Raw genomic sequence first — 16612 nt, 5'->3', positions numbered from 1 at the left:
TGCTCTCTTGACAGAAAAAAGTCACTGGGCTGTACCTGACATTTTGACATTCTCCTCACTTAGAGTCAACTACAATCTCTGCAGCTAGATTTTGAATCAAAGACCCATCCATGATTTGGTCTGATTTCTCAGGGACAGGATGGCTGTCCAGGACCACAGTAAGGTCCTGGTTACCACTTACAATGGAATCCTGGCTGTTGAACAACTTCATCTCAGAGGCACGGGCAAAGACAATCGACAGCAGCAGAACAAGCCCTAACAGTCAGCACTTGCAAAAGCTTTCAGAATAAAGTGTGAGTGTCACAGAATCCCCATGTAAGCATCAGCTTAAAAAGATAAACGTACAGAAAAACATTCTAAATATGGAAAAGGTAGTTAGGATCAGAAGAGGCAAATTTACATAATTAATAGTGACAATATTAAAAATGCTGCACTGAAAAGCAGTCCAGGACTACAAGCAAGTTAGTTGTCACTCTGGAAAGTGTTCAACTCAGCTTCTGCTCAGATACTTATCCTGCTGACATCTGGAGTGACACTCTCAGTTTTTAATATATTCAGTGGAAAAGCAAAAAAGAACTTCCAGCAAGTGATTCACCTCAATAAATGTGGACACCTACTTTAGGGTAGATTTGGAAATGAACAGTGCCCAAACATACTCTTAACATAAAGGGAACTTACAGTGCCCAGCTCAGTTGTGGACACTTGAGCTGTATTTACATACTATATTTCCACATGTAATCAGATGAGTCCAACTCTCATCATCCAAGAGAAGCTAGATCTGACTGTTTTAAAAGCCCATTGTGATACAAAATTTTCCATTTACTCTAAAGCACCAGTAAAGGCTGAAGGGCACAAGCAAAGTCATTCAGTAAGAGGTTCTTAAAACAAAAATAGACATTTGTAAATGTTCTGTGGTTCTTCTAACCTTTCTGAAGTAAATCTCAAGTTTCTCTGCTCTTCTAAATTGAACTCTACTACTCACAACGTAGAACAGCTAAGGCCTATCATTCCACTGTTTCCTTTGAGGAATTAATACCAAAGTGATTGAAAATGTGAGAGTTAAGATCAGTTGAAGAGCTCTAAAAACCCACGTGCAAACTCTGATTTTACTTCAGAAGTACTGCCAAGCAAATTAGCATTAATTAGAGACAAGCTTAAAGACCAATAAAATATTAGGCTAATGGAATCATCTGGAACTGTAAAACTAAATACGATCAAAGGAAAACAAGTTTCTCCATCGGCTAATCTAATGGTCCTGACACAACACAAACCACTCAGGAGTGTAATATTCTTGGAGAGCTCCTGACACAGGACTGAAGGATGTAGGAGACTGGAGAAACAAAGGGAGGAGTAAGGACAGGGTTGTATGCTTTCAAAGAGACTGACCAGATGGCAGACCAGGATTGCAAAAAGCAATTAAGTAGGGATAAAATTGTCATTTTGCTGTCCCTCTTTACTCCTTCCCTCTTCCATCAGTTATGCCAACCCAGCTCCCAATCCAACAACTGAATATAGAGAAAAAACACACATCAATAAATAAAATCAGCAGTCACCCCTGGCTCTGGAAAGGGCTATGACTTGCTGGTGTACCATCTAACACATGCAGCTTTATGACCTGCTCTCTCCCTGACCATGGAAACCCTCCCTGAGGAGGCATCCTCCTCTTTGAGGCTGTACTGGATGGGGAGGTAAGAGAGGAGGGGACAGACTCTGCTGTCTCCGGCTTTCCTGAGAATGCCCTGGACAATCTTTTCTACTAATGGAGAATATTTCTAAAGGGGAAAAAAAAAGAATTCAGAATAATGCACTGCAGTTTTGAGAGAAAACTGATCAGTACTAGTGCAGTACAACTGTATCCTACAGCCCCTCACTTCCATTCCACACTTAAATGTGACAAATAGCTGTAGATGTTAAGTGCAGAGTGAGACACCCAAAGCACAGGGATTACCGGCACTAGGACCAGCACAAGCCCTGTACACTGAGCAAAGGACAAAATCTATCTCTCCCTCTTCTACCTCCTGTGATTTTGGAGAAAAAAAATATGAACGCTGGTATCTGACTGCTGTTACTTTTAATGCATAACTTCATAATTTGTATTTAATGACAAATATAAAGTTCACTTAACAGAAAGAAGAGGGCACTATCACAGACTAAGTTAAGGTGGTAACATTTCAGCCTGAGAGGAGCTGCAAGCACTGTTGATACTCCACATCTGCAATCCCAGCAGGAAGAATGGCTGTGGTTACACACAGCTACAAACACATTTGGAAGAGTCAGGTATTTCCAAACACCTTCTTGGTGTTGCTACTACATAAGCAAGTGCTGCATGAAGCTGTCCTTTTTCTTTTTTTTTTTTTTATTTTCCTTGACAAATTCAAAAACAGGCTGAGTCTAGAGAGAGAGCATGCTCCCATCCCTTCTCCTTGTTTGAAGAGTTTGGGCAGCTTTAGAAAACAAGCAAATAGCAAATCCCACTTCTGTGAAAACAGATCTTGTTACACTGCCCAGCATAAGCCACAAATATTTTGAGAAGATCCAAACTGCACTTACAATCTTACCAAATCCCTCACATTCACTGATAAATCAGTTAGCTTACTAAAAAATATTAGAGCAGGCAAGAATGTGATGGAGGGTATCTTCCTCCATCAGAAGATTAATTCATCACTCGTGTCTAGAGAGTTCTACTGCATTTTTAACAGAGCACATATGGATTGAGTCTAGTGATCTATATAATTTCCTTTCAGGATATGGGTCTATATTGAAAAACAGTCCCCAAACAGCAACTGTCAGAGGACAAAGACCTTCAAAAATCATTATGCAGGAAGAACAGGTAGGGCTCTGATCTGTCCACTCCACTAAATCTTTCAGTGGTGATTTAAGCTATAACCGTGCTCCACAGCTCTACTGGAGACTCCTGCTTCCAGAGCAGGATCAGCAAAGCAAAAAGTCTGTCTGCACCTTCACTGATGCACAATGCAGTCTGCCATCTCCAGCAACTGAAGCAGAGGCACATGGTCCCTTCAGATTTTACTGTAGTGGGGAAATTGCCAGTGTAAAAGCAGACGGTAGATCTCAAAAAAGAAAAAAGCCAGACTTTGAGCCTTTCAGAGCTGATGCCAGAACAGGCAGCGATCAGGCAGGAGCTGCACAGTGCAGGGTGCCTGCAGACTGCGCTGCTACAGGCCAGAGGTGAAGTGCTCAGCACAGGCATAATGAAATACACAGCTTCACCTCTGTGCATTATGTTCAATTAACCAAAGCAACGGTGCTCAGCAAAGTCACAGGGGATTTTCTAAAGACAGCTAATGTTGCTTTGGGCCATCTAAAAATGCACTCCCAGTACCTGCCTTTCACCATCCCTGCACTGCTCAAAGCCTGTCATCAGAAAACAGCAGCAACTTGGATGTGTTTGCCTCGAAACAAAGAGATTGGAAAGACAGCTAGAAAGAAAAAAATTGAACTCAAAGACCCCTGCATCAGCAAGGCAAGAATAAAACTAGAGAAGCAGAGAGAGCAAACAGGAGTATTCATCCCAATTATCTCCAGAATCCAGGACAAACCCTGCTCTCATGCCCAGTGCCACCACCACTGACTGCCTGTGTGCTGCTGCTGCAGCATCACTGCCTTACACCCACAAACTCCACTGCAGCTGCCTGTTGAGCTGGAAATTTGATACACTGCAAAGGCTGCTGACAGCCAGAGGCTGCTCCCCTGTCTATAAAATATCCTGTAATAAATTACATTGCAGATTGGGGAAAAGGATTCAGAAGAGCGAGAATTAAAACACAACCTTATGAGAGCTAAATGAGACCAATTAAAGGAGATTTGCTACGTGTGCTGAGGGATTTTGACCTGAGCTGTAATCAGGGATGGATATGCATTCTTTTAAAAGAGGAAAATGAGCAAGAGATCATGTGTAAACAACTCTGCCAATTAAAATGAAATGGATTATCTTATCTGTGCAGCTCTGCTCAGAGAATCCCCACATACTGCAGATACACCACAGAGAGATCCGAGACAGTCATTCAGTCCTCTGAAACAAGGCTCAGTGATGGGGAGATAGGCTGTGGTTCAGGGCACATCGAAATCTTAGCTGTGTTTCGTTATTTCCCCTTCCCCCGTTACAACAAAAAAAAAAAACCAAAGACCCCCATGGAATTACAAATGTAAATACAAAAGTAGGCTCAAGCTATTTTTACCAGGCCCCTACATGAATTCTGATGCAGATCAGACTGAAGGTTAGGCACAACAGTGGAAGTTTATCCAAAATCCATGCAGCAGATCCCACCATGACCGCACTGCTAGATGCTGCTGGGAGACCCAGCTTGCCCAGGCACATGCTCACATCCTGATAAACAATTGCTCATATAACGCCATACCTCAAAACACTGACTCTCAATTTTTCTGTATCATAATCTCATTTTGCTGCCAGATTGCCCCTCACTCTCCATTCTGACATCCAGTCTGAGAACCCATACCAAAAGTAATTTTTGCAACTGGAGCAAAAAATTTAATACGGACACATGTACCACTACTTCTGCTCTGTGTCCTTGCTCACAGCTCATTCTGAGCTGTACCTTTTTTTGAAAATCCCAGTTCTTCATAGTTCATATATACATGCAAAACCACAGTTTTACAAAGAATGAACAAATACTGAAACAGAGGAAGAGAAGACCCATTACAAAACCATGTTCGAGAAGCAGCAAGGAAAACACTACCATGTGCTTAGGGGAGAGCAAAAACTAAAAGGGAAGAACAAAGAGAGGAATTGGGATAAGGAAGAAAAATTTAAGAAGCAGCTACTGAACAAGATAATAACTGTAAGAGATATGTACTTGTTCACAGCTGCTGACAGGAGAAAGTTTTTAGACCATTTTATGCTGGTTGCCAGACTTAAGCACACAGATTTTCCACTGGCTCAAAACTGATCTACTGGAGTCTGGCTGGTTTTGGAACCAACAATCTCAACACATCACAATCACTTTTGTGCAGGGTGAAGAACAAACTAAAATGCCTTTCTTTGTCCATTCTGTCAGCAGATCAGTGATCTCAGTGCCATGAAAACAGCTGCACTGAGAAGCCCAATGAAGAAATACTGCACAAACCCACTGTGGACAGAGCACCCCACGTGTCTTTGTGCAATTCTAGAGGGCTTGGCTTTGTGATCACTGTCCAGGTGCCGAGCCAGCTCACATGGGCAATGTCAGCACGTGTAGGTACCCAGGCCAATGAACTCTTGGTTTGATGCTAAGCTTCTAATTTTTTCTGGCTCTTGGGGTGTTTTTGTACAACGCGCCCCCTATACTGCCATCATCCAAAATTTCTCAGCCCAATTACCACAGATAATTGACTGCACATAACCTGAACAATTCATCAGAAGTTTCTAGTTTACCTCTGCCACAAAGGACAAAGTTACATTTCCTAATGAGAAATGCACATACTATTAACAACTATGAATACTTCCTAGGCAAAATTGGTCACAAAGGATCCCAGTGTGGAGTAGCTTAACTTGTGGCTGAGTTCAGAGGTGTGACATTTTCTCACTTCTAATTCAGGCAACACTCTTTACTCACACTTGCATAAGCAAACAGGGATGTCTCATGCTTTTATTTATCACTTTACCTCTGTCAAAATGTTTTAACAACTAAAATATGACGGGAAATACTACAGGAGCGATTTCTCACGTTCCATTAGCTTTCTCTATGTAATTTTTGTTGTGTCTTTATAATACCACAACTGTGCCCGCGGCTGGCCTGCTCTGAGCGCAGCCCCCCGAGAGCAGCGTGTGCAGCACGGGCAGTGCAGCCACAGCCTCGCCCACGGGGACAGAGCATCCCCTGCCCCGGTGCACGCCGACTACTCGGGCGCCGGTCCCGCCGTACTCCGCAGCCTCGGCGCCTGCAGCGCGACGCCGCGGGGTAAACAAAGCTGGAGCGAGGCCGGGAGCGCAGCTCCGGCCCAGGACCCGCTCCCCGCCGGCGGCCGGAGCACGGGGGCTCCGAGGGGCGGCAGCCGCGATGGGGCAGGGGTGCCAATCCCAGCCGCGTGTCGGGGGCCCAGCACCCGACACGACAAAAGCAGCCGTGAAAGGCTGCGAAACCTTCGGCCCCGGGCACGGCCGGCAACGGAGCACCGCGCTGGGGCACGGGTCCCCCGGAGTGGGCTCCCGGCGGGGTCCCCCGGCCGCACAGGTGGCTCCGGGGCGGGGGGCAGCGCCCTCCGCACCGCCCGGCCCGGGCCGGCCCCCCCGCCTCCTCCCACGCTCCGGCCGCCCCTCACAGACCGCCCGCACCCGTGACCATCGCCCCCGGCCGGCACAACTTCCCCCGGCCCCGCTCGCTCAGCCCCGCCGCCCTCCGAGCCGGAGCGGGCCGGGCCGCCGCCACCGCGCTGCCCTCCTCCTCCACCTCACCTGCCGCAAGGAGGCCCCGCCGGGCGGGCAGGGCACGGGTCCCGGAGGGAGAGCGGACGGGCGTCCCCCGGCGCCGCGAGCAGCGCTCAGGCCGGTCGCGGCCCGCCGGCTCCGGGGCGCTGCGCGTCCGTCCGGCCGCTGGGGGAGCCGCCGCCGCCGCGCCGCCCGGCCGCCATCTTCCGCGGGGAGGGAGCGAGGGAGGGAGGGACGGAGCGAGGGAGGGGCGCGGGGCCCCGCCCGCCTCAGCGCCGGGCTGCGCTCGGGCCGGGGTCCCGCGGCCCGGCCGCGCCCCGCGCTCCAACACGTGGCCGGGGCTGCCCCGCGGCCGCGGGCACCGGCGGTGCCGCCGTGGCCGCGGGGCTGCCCGGCAGCGCTCCCGGGTGGGATGCCCAGGAAAGCAGTAGGTAGGGATTGCCGCTGCTGTGGCATCGCCGGCAGCAGGCTCCCGAGAAACACAAACACGCACGGTGCAATTTGCTGCGCTAAAGCGGTGGAGGAAATTGTAGCAGGAAGCCAGAATGGGATGTGAAGCCACATCACAGAAACATTTATTCTCAGGGGAGGCTGGACGAGTGGACAGCAGTCCGGGAGTGCTATTACACGGTCCTGCTTTTGGATCAGCTCTGGAGAAAGAACCCACCGCACCGCAGAGAGAGAACATGAGGGACAGGTTAACAGGACTGGGACCTGGAGCAGTCAAAAGCGACAGAAGAAAAGGGAAAGCAAAGGGAAAGCAGGTGCTCAGGGAATAAGGCCTCATGTTGGCAAAGTACTGCTTCCCATCCTGCTGTCAGAGGATTGCTGGCATCTTGTGAATAACTCTCAGAAAACCCTCCAAAAGGCAATACAATATGTAGATTTGCTGTACAGGAACACGCTCCTCTATTAAAAAGTTTGAAAAGCTCAAAAATCGTGGTTTATGGACACATTTATAGAGGATTTTTAATCTTCAGCTTATCAATTTTCACCTGAAGCACTGATCAGACTTCTGCAAGCCTGTTAAGCCCATGTTAGCAGGTGAATCAAATAACTGAAGAAAAACAGACAAAGCTATGAGCAATCATATCTTAGCATGCTTCAAAAGCCTGTTCTGCCTCTGGCTGACAGCACCCCCACCTCAGCAGAGGTGGAAGAGGCAGCTGCTCCCACCACCTGCAGTCCCATCTCACAGGTCTATGCTGCCAAAATACCCAGCAGCATATATTTAACACGTGATTGCATTTCTGTTGAGTTAACCCAAACACGTGCCACAGTGCTCACATCAGATTAATATCATCCCCTGCCTGCAGCCGTCCCAAAGCTAGCGTGGCAGCAACAGGTGATGCCCAGTCTACCACAGACCTTACACTTTTCAAAACAGCTGATCAAATCTGAGCCAACAGAGGGACTATGCACTATGCGGCAGCTCAGAACTTTGTGTCATGTGCTTGTAGCATTTATCATCCAGTACTACATTCTGTGAAATGGGATTTACCATTTCAAAGTACAATTTGATGGTCTGGTTAAAAAAAAAATAAATTTCTTCCTCAGTCTAACCTATCTCAGTTACAGCGAGGGAGGGAAATCAGTGACAGGAGGGTATGTTGTACACTATAGTTTGCTATACAGGCAGAAGAGTATCAGCTTAAAATTCTAGCTAAATGTGCCATGGAAGAAACTACCCCAACTTTTGCCCCATCTCTCCAAACCCCTCCTCAAACCACCAGCACAGAATCCACCTGCTTTCCTTCTCATTTCACCACAAAACAACTCTCCATCCCACTCTCCTCACTGCCTTTCTAGCTACCTCATACATAACTTCCTCTACTCACCTGCAAGACACCTCCAACCCCATCTTGCATCTCCACTCTCTTCCTCACACTCCAAACACCCTCAGTGCTTGGCTTTATGACTCCCATCTTCCAGCTTATCATATTGCTCCGTGCCTACCTCACTCAGCATGTGCTATCCCTGGTAACATTGCACTTCACTGAAGCAATTTCTCTTTCTTAAGGTCACATAAACCATGTTTGCCTGGATATTCCATTTAATGGCTCAGGCCTGTTTCTTCCCAAAGGGAAAGTTGAAGTAGAAGATTAAATGTCTTGCTGTTTCTGTTGAGGCTCAATATAGTCTTTGTAATAGGGATGGAAGATTTTTACTGATATTATAACAGATTAGAAGGTGTTAAAACTTGCTAACTTACCATATATAAAACAATTTCAGCATTAATACTTTTACAATTCTTAAAAACATTTAAGACTATCTAAACCAAGTTTGGGCCTTTTTTATACAAGAAAAATATGCTAAATCTAAAGCAATGAATTTCAAATGGCACTTTAAATAGAACATATCCTTTTTTGTATAAGTATTTTTTCAGTTTATTTTGAACTAGACATGTAGCAAGAAAGAAACAAACAAACAAATGCTTTCTGGAGCAGGAACAACCAGACGGCAGTGGCACTGCTCTGACTCTGATGTAACCTATAGCACGTTCCAATGTAAACAAGCCTCTGAAGCAGAGCCCTGGTGCCATTTCTGCAGGCTGTCCTCTGTTGGTATGAACACTACTCTTTCCCACAGAAGCATGAAGGAGAAATAAACCATGATGAGACAGTATTTCATTGCAAATACTGGCCAAAACCCAAGTCTGCCAACATGCAGTCGTATGATGCATTTATTCTGTGAATAAATGTCATCCTGCCCATCCATTCATAGATAATTATGGTAAAATTATATAAATTGTAACAAATTAGGCACAGCCACCTTTCCCTCTCCCTCATCCACCAGTGCTTCAGAGGACCCTCCTATAGCACAAGAAACCTTCAGAATGAGATTTTATTAACTTAATTATATCCATCCTTTCCTTGTAGCCAGTCTGCCTTAAAAACCACAAACATATGCATTTTTGTTTTCTAATACTTGTTAAGTACATAAGAATTGGCTTAAAATTCTTTAGAGCACTACACACCAACCAGTATATTCCTATTCCTTACCAGCAGGCAAAGAGGTGGTGAGGAGTTCTGGCAGGTGAGGAGTTCTCAGGCATCAGGGATCTCAAGGGAAAAATTCATAATCCTCCACTCAAACTGCTTTAAGTGCCCCCAAAGGATCACCTTTCTCTACCCTTAAATAAATGTATACCAAACCCAAATAAACAAGCATTCCAGGTGCATTAATCTGCAGTCCCAAACCTTTCAAATTCTCAGGCAAAAAAAAGTCACCTGTGATGTGCAGCAGCAAGACCACCTTAGCTTCTCTGCAGCACTGTTCATCAGTCTCTTACAGCAGTTCTACTGAGGTCAAGCTTATCTGCATGGACAAATGGGAAAGCTGAAGCACAGAGCACATACCTGGCTTATCTGCAGTCACCCTGCAAAGCCATAGCAAACCCAAAACCAGATCACAAATCTAATCATTAGTAAACTGCTCTGTTTGGTTTTCTACGTTATCAATTACCCATAAATAAGAGGTAACAATTTTCATAGTAAAATTGAAAGGATATTGACATTCAGGGTCCAATTCTGCTCATACTCTCCCCACATCTCACAGATACTATAAGCACAGGAGCATTTTGCCAGGCCTCTGTGCCACTAGCCCAGCAAGTGAGAGCAGAGCAATCCTAGTTTAAAAGCAAATCTACTTGGGCATAAATAAAAGCTATCATCAATTACAAGTCTCCCACAGAGTAATCTACCTGTGTATACAATTATGCATGTGCATAAATTGGAAGGGAACTAAAAAAAAAACACGTTCAGACACTCATCTTTGGTAGGAAGATAGCAAAACTTGATCTAATAGGATGAACAGATTTTAAACAGCTATAGCAGAGTGGGAAGTAAGGTTCTGGGACTATCCCTGTTTGCTAGCTCAATACTGGAGCTATTACAATACAGGGAAGTATCATTCCTAATCCCTGCTGTCAGCTAAAACATAAGACATAAAAGAGGCCCCATATGTATGATACACTAAATATTCTTGACCTGTTAGTCTGACTATTTCGCTTTCAGCAAGTGTTTAAATTACTCTTATCCTAGTTAAAAGAGTTCTTAAAAACATGGGATATCACCACTAATTTTATGAGTACCTTCCTAGTGCTTATCGGCTCATATTGCTACATATCTTCAAAGATCATCAAGACAGGATTGCCTGCTTCAGGAGAAATCTTACCTGATGAATGCTCCTGCCTCCTATGTCAGAAATGAGAGCAGAACGTCTCTTTGCTCCCGAAATAGCAGGAGCCATTTCTTCTGGGCACGAGCAGATTACCTTTAGTCCCAGTAAAACGGACTATAAAACTCTTACCTTCTCCCTTTAAACACTAAGGACGATTTTTTTCCTCCTGTTTCATCAGGCAGCAAAAGTAATCATCTCTCTAAGCAGCACCAGCTGACACCTATTTACTGGGTAATTGCTGCAGTTAAAGGGGATTAAGCACAATGAACTCGCTTTCAGCGATAAGGCAAAGCCACCCCCTCCCCTTTGCCACTTCCCAGACACACCTGGGAAGAGCTCAGGGGAACGGAGGCCAGCCAGGCCTGCTAAATGGGGCCCACACGCTGGCTAGAGCCCCTTTGCTGCAGCCAGTGCCAAAAGGAGACGTGTGCCCCGCACCATGACAGCAGTGGCTGCGATGGATAGGGGATGTGTCCCCGCACCATGACAGCAGTGGCTGCGATGGACAGGGGATGTGTCCCCGCACCATGACAGCAGTGGCTGCGATGGATAGGGGATGTGTCCCCGCACCATGACAGCAGTGGCTGCGATGGATAGGGGATGTGTCCCGGCACCATGACAGCAGTGGCTGTGCCGCACACGAGGCCCGTGCAGCGCCTGCTGCAGCCCCACGGCTCAGCCGCCCGCCCTCAGGAGCAGCTGAGATCTGCAGGGTGGGAATAACCGAGAAAGGGCAAAGCAGCCCAGGCCCGAGCGGAACAAAGCCCACCTAACGGGGCATACATGAAATGCTAACAACGAGAGGCAGTATAAAAACAAAACGAGTTAAATCCAACTAACTTTTAAATTAAGAAATGATGCTTACACTGCTAGACCTGACAAGTTCTGTGCATCTGCAGAAGCTAGGACACAAAATACACTAGTTAACAAATAACTAAATCACAACTTGAGATCAGCGTGTTTACATCAGGCAAACCAAATAGCAAGATAGCTTCTCCCACAAGAAGAATCTTAAATATTGGTGAGGAAAACAAAGACCAGGAAAGGAAGTCATAGCATAGATTTGCCAAGGATCAGGCAATTTGGAACAAAAGCAAAAATTCCCTGTTATCCCTGGTCAGGGAAATGCCATAAAGGTAATTTGAACAGGTTCTGTCATCCTGTTTTTAATGCTAGTATTCTCCCCTCCCCCCTTTTAGGTATGGTCCCACTTAACTTTTTAAACATTACATTTTTAAATGACACAGGAAAAAAAACCTCCTCTGTCAATTGATTCTTTATCCCAGAAGTACCAATTTCATATTGCTCAGGAGAATAATGTGACACTCCAAACTTTACACTGTTTAAATGTTATTTTATTAAATATCTTCAGTTCAAGGTTTCATTGTAACAAAGCTATGAAGGTTCTACCAACATTCAGACCAAACAAACAAACACTAGCTAACTGTAATTATTTCTATATCATGCAAAAATTCTGCATCAAATGCCTTCCATTTCCTGTTTAAAATGTGATATTTATAATATATATTATATAGATGCTTACATTAGCCCCATAAGAGAACATTAAGAATGCTAAAGGTGTACAGCTGTGTTTGATAATGGCCATACCAAGCTAAGGTTCTCATTAACTTAAAAGGAAACAAAACAAAAAAAAAATCCAAAAGAGTTTGTCTCCAAGACTGTGCAAAAACAAAAAACCCAACAGTTCTCTTCTTTTAATTTTTTTTTTTCTGAAAGATGCATATACTTAATACAGAGGGTTCTCTTTTTTAACTATTAATAATTATCAGGTAAAGAGACAAGGAAGATCAGACCGAAAGAAGGCATGCATAATGTTTTGTATTTATCTTTTTTAAGTGGCATAACTGTAATCTGTTTGCTTTCTTTGTGGCTTAAAAAAAAATTCTGAATGAAATATCAAGGCTTTTTACTTTTCCACTTCAGTCACTGTCTTAAAAATGTTTTGAAATAATAAAATCTAGTGTTTGCCCCCCCATGGGTTCAGTCCCCTCCTCACTCCTCCCCTGGGATAGCAAAAGGAGGAAGAAAAGGGTGTTTGCTCAAATAAACCTGGGAAGAGTTTCCTTCATCAGTGGTCAGCTGATCTAATCCTGGTGTGGGATAGCACCTCTCCAATAAAGGGAGCAGAGCGTTATCTGCTGCAAAGTGACAGCTCCACTTTGTGCAACAGCTTTAATTGTCTGCCTTTTATTGAATAAGGATTAACATTGCAAATTCTCTTTCTTCTCTTCTATAGTCTGCTAAAAGATTGCCACACACCTAGTACGCTGTCACAGAAATAATTTTAACTCACTCTAGAGATCCAAAAAATTATTAGGGGTAGATAAATTCAGGTAAAAGCCCATTCCAACTTCTGCAAGTGATGCCTTCCCTTGGTCAAGACAAATCCCATCAGGTCTGCCAGAAAGGCCATTTTCTTCTTGGGGCTAGGCTCCCTCCTTGGTAAGGTCAACAAAACACTTCCATATCTCCCACCCAATGAATAAAGGAACTGAACTCCTTTTGCAGCAAAGAAAAGAAAGGAAAATGAATTGGCCCAAAGGACAAACATCAGATCACGTGTTCATTCCCTTTCCCCTCTGCTTCATGAGGTATCCTCTAACACCAGAGGCAACATGGGGTGGGGGGTGGCCTGGAGTCCTTCAGCTACAGCTTTTGAGGTTCTGATCTGACAGTTTTCTGTGTTACAACATCACTGTAAAAAATAGAAAAATTACTCAAATAAACACTAGGAAACATGACACTTACAAACATCAGATGGGTTAGTGGTGGGGAGAAGCACCTGGCTGGGGCTTCTGGCTCCCACTGCTATTTTACTGGAGACCAACAAATCATACAGGAGGCCAGGTAACCCCTTTAATTCTACGGGTGCATATATTTCAGTATAAAAAACACACGCTATTTATGCCTCATATAGGAGTGTATGTGCAAGTTTTCATGAAGAACATAACACTAAGTTTTTTTTCTGCTTCCTAAGGAACATGTGTTCTGCAGCACTGTGGATCCCAACTACGCTACTAAAAAGAAAAAAAAATAGAAAATCCCATACAAATACCCTCTTCCTCTAAAATCTCTGCTCTTAATGAAATGTTTTTTTTTAAATTAAATAAGCTGGCTTCAAAACTCCATGTTTGTCCAGGTAGTGGCTGTTTCTAAAACCAGTATCACTAAAGAGCGAGCTTCTATTCAAGTTAATTAATTGGGTTAATAATGGGTTACTTAAACCCATTTTTAAATCCCTACTTCCATCTTTAGTTTTAAAACAACATTCCATTTTGTTTTATTTCTTAAAAAAAAAAAAAAAAAAAGGAAAAAAAAAGAAAAGAAAAGTCTGTTTTGGGATCCAGCAGCCGAGCAACCAGGTCTCCATAGCGTTCTTGCTGTGCAGAAATCGAAGAAGAAACAGGCTGAAGTCAGACTGCTGGGCAACAGGAAGAGAAGCACCTCCTCTCTCTTGAACCCCAGTCTTCACATTGGCTCCTCTGGGGTCTCCTTGCCACCTCTCACCGACTGCAGCTGCAGCACAGCCTGACTGTGGTATCAACTTCCACATCGCTCTGCGGAGCACAGTTCAGCCATCCGCTGTTCAAGCCGCCTCCTTTCTTGCTCTCCTTCTCTCTTTCTCTCCTTCACTTTTGCTTTCCCCCTCACTTCATTTCTGAAAGATGTTCCGGCTGCTGCCACTTTCTTAGCCCTGGGGGAGGGGGCATGTTGGATAATCTGTCATTTATTTAGCATTATTCCTGTTTTTTTATTCTTTTATACAAACAACATGTCTTTTTTTTTTTTTTTAGATTTAAAAACACCTTCGTACAGCAGAAACAGACACGATGGATCCATGGAAAACAACAGAAAGGCAGTGCCCGGAGCATCAGATGCATGCAGGGTTTCGTGCATTTGGCTGCTGCCTGTTTGTAATTTGTATTTATTTTTTAATGTCAAAACAGACATGACCGTTGCTGTCACTCAGGCACTCCAGAGCTGCTTGCTAAGAAGATATTGCCCTCCAGCTGAGTATCTCCACAAGTTGCTGCAGTCAGGAAGAGGTAGTGTCCACCCAGAAAGGAGAGGGGAGAACAGGATGGAAGATGGAAGGAAATAAAGCCATATATTAGCTGCACACAATTAAAAAACCCACGTTTTCTACAGGTTATTTGGTGTAGGTAGAAACCCCTAACACAAGACAAACTGCGGCTCACGAGGAGACTTCTAAAGGTAAGAGGCACTCACTTCCCCTTCCAGGGGGCTGAGAGTGCCAGTGAAAATTAAGTAATTGCTAAAATGTATTTCATGCTGCTTTGGACAGCCCTGAGCCCACCCTCTCATAGCCATGACCCAGAAGCTGAAGGAGTTTCCTAAGGAGCGCTCAGAAGTTCTGGTCCTAAGGAACATTTTCTGCCTCACTTTCCGTTGGCTTTTGTCTTGAACAGAAAGATAATTATATTTTTGTTAGGGTTTTCATTTTTCAAATCGTCAGTGATTTTGTCTCTGAACTTACTTAATATTTAAACAAATGTACAAGCTTCTCCACAGTTTTGTGAAATTGTAGTCCTTGTGACTGCTTTTAGCAAAGGTCTTTCCTAGTTAACCCTCATGTGCCAAATTACTGGATTTATTTTGATCAGTTTTAAGTCTGGGGTTTTTTCATGTCTGTTTAGCACTATCCTGTCATGAAAGTGTAGCCAAACTCTTTCTTCTACCATTTCTTAGTTTGCAAATCTTAGCAGAATCTCCCTTATAAGTCTTCTCCCCACTTGGTTCCCACTCTCTCCTTACACAGAAGTCCTCTGATTAATATCAAACTTTTTTTTCTGGCTGCAGTTTCCTTTTCAGATGATTCACCCAGAGCTGAACTCTGCCTTCCAGGTGAGAAGAAACCACTACTTTCTATTTAAGCATTCTTACTCACCTCATTCATTCTTCATCCTTAGCTTTCACTGCACATGGGATAACACTACTCCAAAATGATTCAGTGCATTCAGATGGGGGCTACCCACACTGACCCCATTTGTAATTGCTTGTGGGTATACCTCCTCCAGAACCCAGAAATGCATGCAAATACTTCAACTTCTATTAGTTTACAGGGTATTTTTAAATATTGTTTTAACCAACATTTTGTGGTTTGGAAATACTTTCTGCTCTGCAGTTTTCAGAAACCCTCCAGAACATACTTTTGGAGGGCTTCAGCATTTCCACAGCCAAGAAACATACCTCTTCTGCAGCAGACTTTCCATTCCTAAATTTCCTCAGAAGTCATAGGCATAGTCACTGAGCCATACTGATCTTTAATTTAATAATTTCTTCTGCATCATTTTTTGGACAGACATCTCTCTCAACATTTCTGTGATGAAATCTGATGCAAGTTTATTTTGTTTTCCTGCAAAGGCTTTTTCCTTCTCACTGCCTTACTCCCTGGAAATTCAGCTGATTTTCCAGCTCCCTTGAAGCTTCCCTGCTTCTGGTGCCCCCAACTGGCTTCTGCTTTTCAAATTCCATCTGTGACCTCTCCAGCTTGCTTGTGATAGTTCACATTCCTTCCCATTGCCTTCAGTAGGATTGAATCCCTCACAAGACATGAATATAAACTGTTCCTGGCTTAGTACCAAGTTGTTCCCAGAACTAGGACTCAAGTAGCAGCTATATTTGAGTGGTTCATCCTTAAATGACCACATAAAAAAAAGGTTGCCTCCCAGTTGGAAATGTTTGTTGTGTTTGCCCTTAAATAGAAAATACTTAGTAGAAAGGTCCTAAGATTAGGAAACTTTGGACTATAAAATGGATGTAACGTATTTCAGCATAAAACAAAAGGATGCAGAAAGAGTTTGTACATCTACATTAAGGCAATAAACAAGAATGCCTTAATGCTGAAGAAGTAATTTGATCTGATGTCCTTCAGGAGCAAGCAACAATCATTTTGTCACGACATATTTTTGAGCCAAAGTTTCTTCCAATTATGAATTGTGGCAAGTTAATTAGGGGATATTTTAAATCCTCTGATATTACTGTTTCTTTAGATTCTTTTCC

The 16612-nt window shown here is 44.1% G+C and overlaps 2 protein-coding genes across 18 annotated transcripts in view; both read right to left on the bottom strand.

The window, feature by feature from the left end:
- NDST2 (N-deacetylase and N-sulfotransferase 2) overlaps positions 1–6502 on the bottom strand; it is a 126678-nt gene extending 120176 nt beyond the window's left edge. For 2 of the 3 annotated variants that reach the window (XM_058029331.1, XM_058029330.1), the window contains exon 1: positions 6413–6470. The gene's annotated coding sequence lies outside the window, so the exon portion shown is untranslated. Of the gene's footprint in view, positions 1–6412 lie in introns of all 3 variants that reach the window. The other variant, XM_058029332.1, reaches the window with a different exon arrangement.
- A 5408-nt stretch (positions 6503–11910) lies between these two features.
- CAMK2G (calcium/calmodulin dependent protein kinase II gamma) overlaps positions 11911–16612 on the bottom strand; it is a 117123-nt gene continuing 112421 nt past the window's right edge. For 14 of the 15 annotated variants that reach the window (XM_058029334.1, XM_058029341.1, XM_058029345.1 and 11 more), the window contains one exon: positions 11911–14618. The gene's annotated coding sequence lies outside the window, so the exon portion shown is untranslated. The remainder of the gene's footprint in view (positions 14619–16612) is intronic. The other variant, XM_058029335.1, reaches the window with a different exon arrangement.

The sequence above is a fragment of the Melospiza georgiana genome, chromosome 8 (assembly GCF_028018845.1).
Source record: "Melospiza georgiana isolate bMelGeo1 chromosome 8, bMelGeo1.pri, whole genome shotgun sequence".
Classification (NCBI taxonomy): Eukaryota; Metazoa; Chordata; class Aves; order Passeriformes; family Passerellidae; genus Melospiza; species Melospiza georgiana.
Note: the sequence above shows the minus strand (reverse complement) of the source record. Positions and strands in the feature narration are given on the sequence as shown.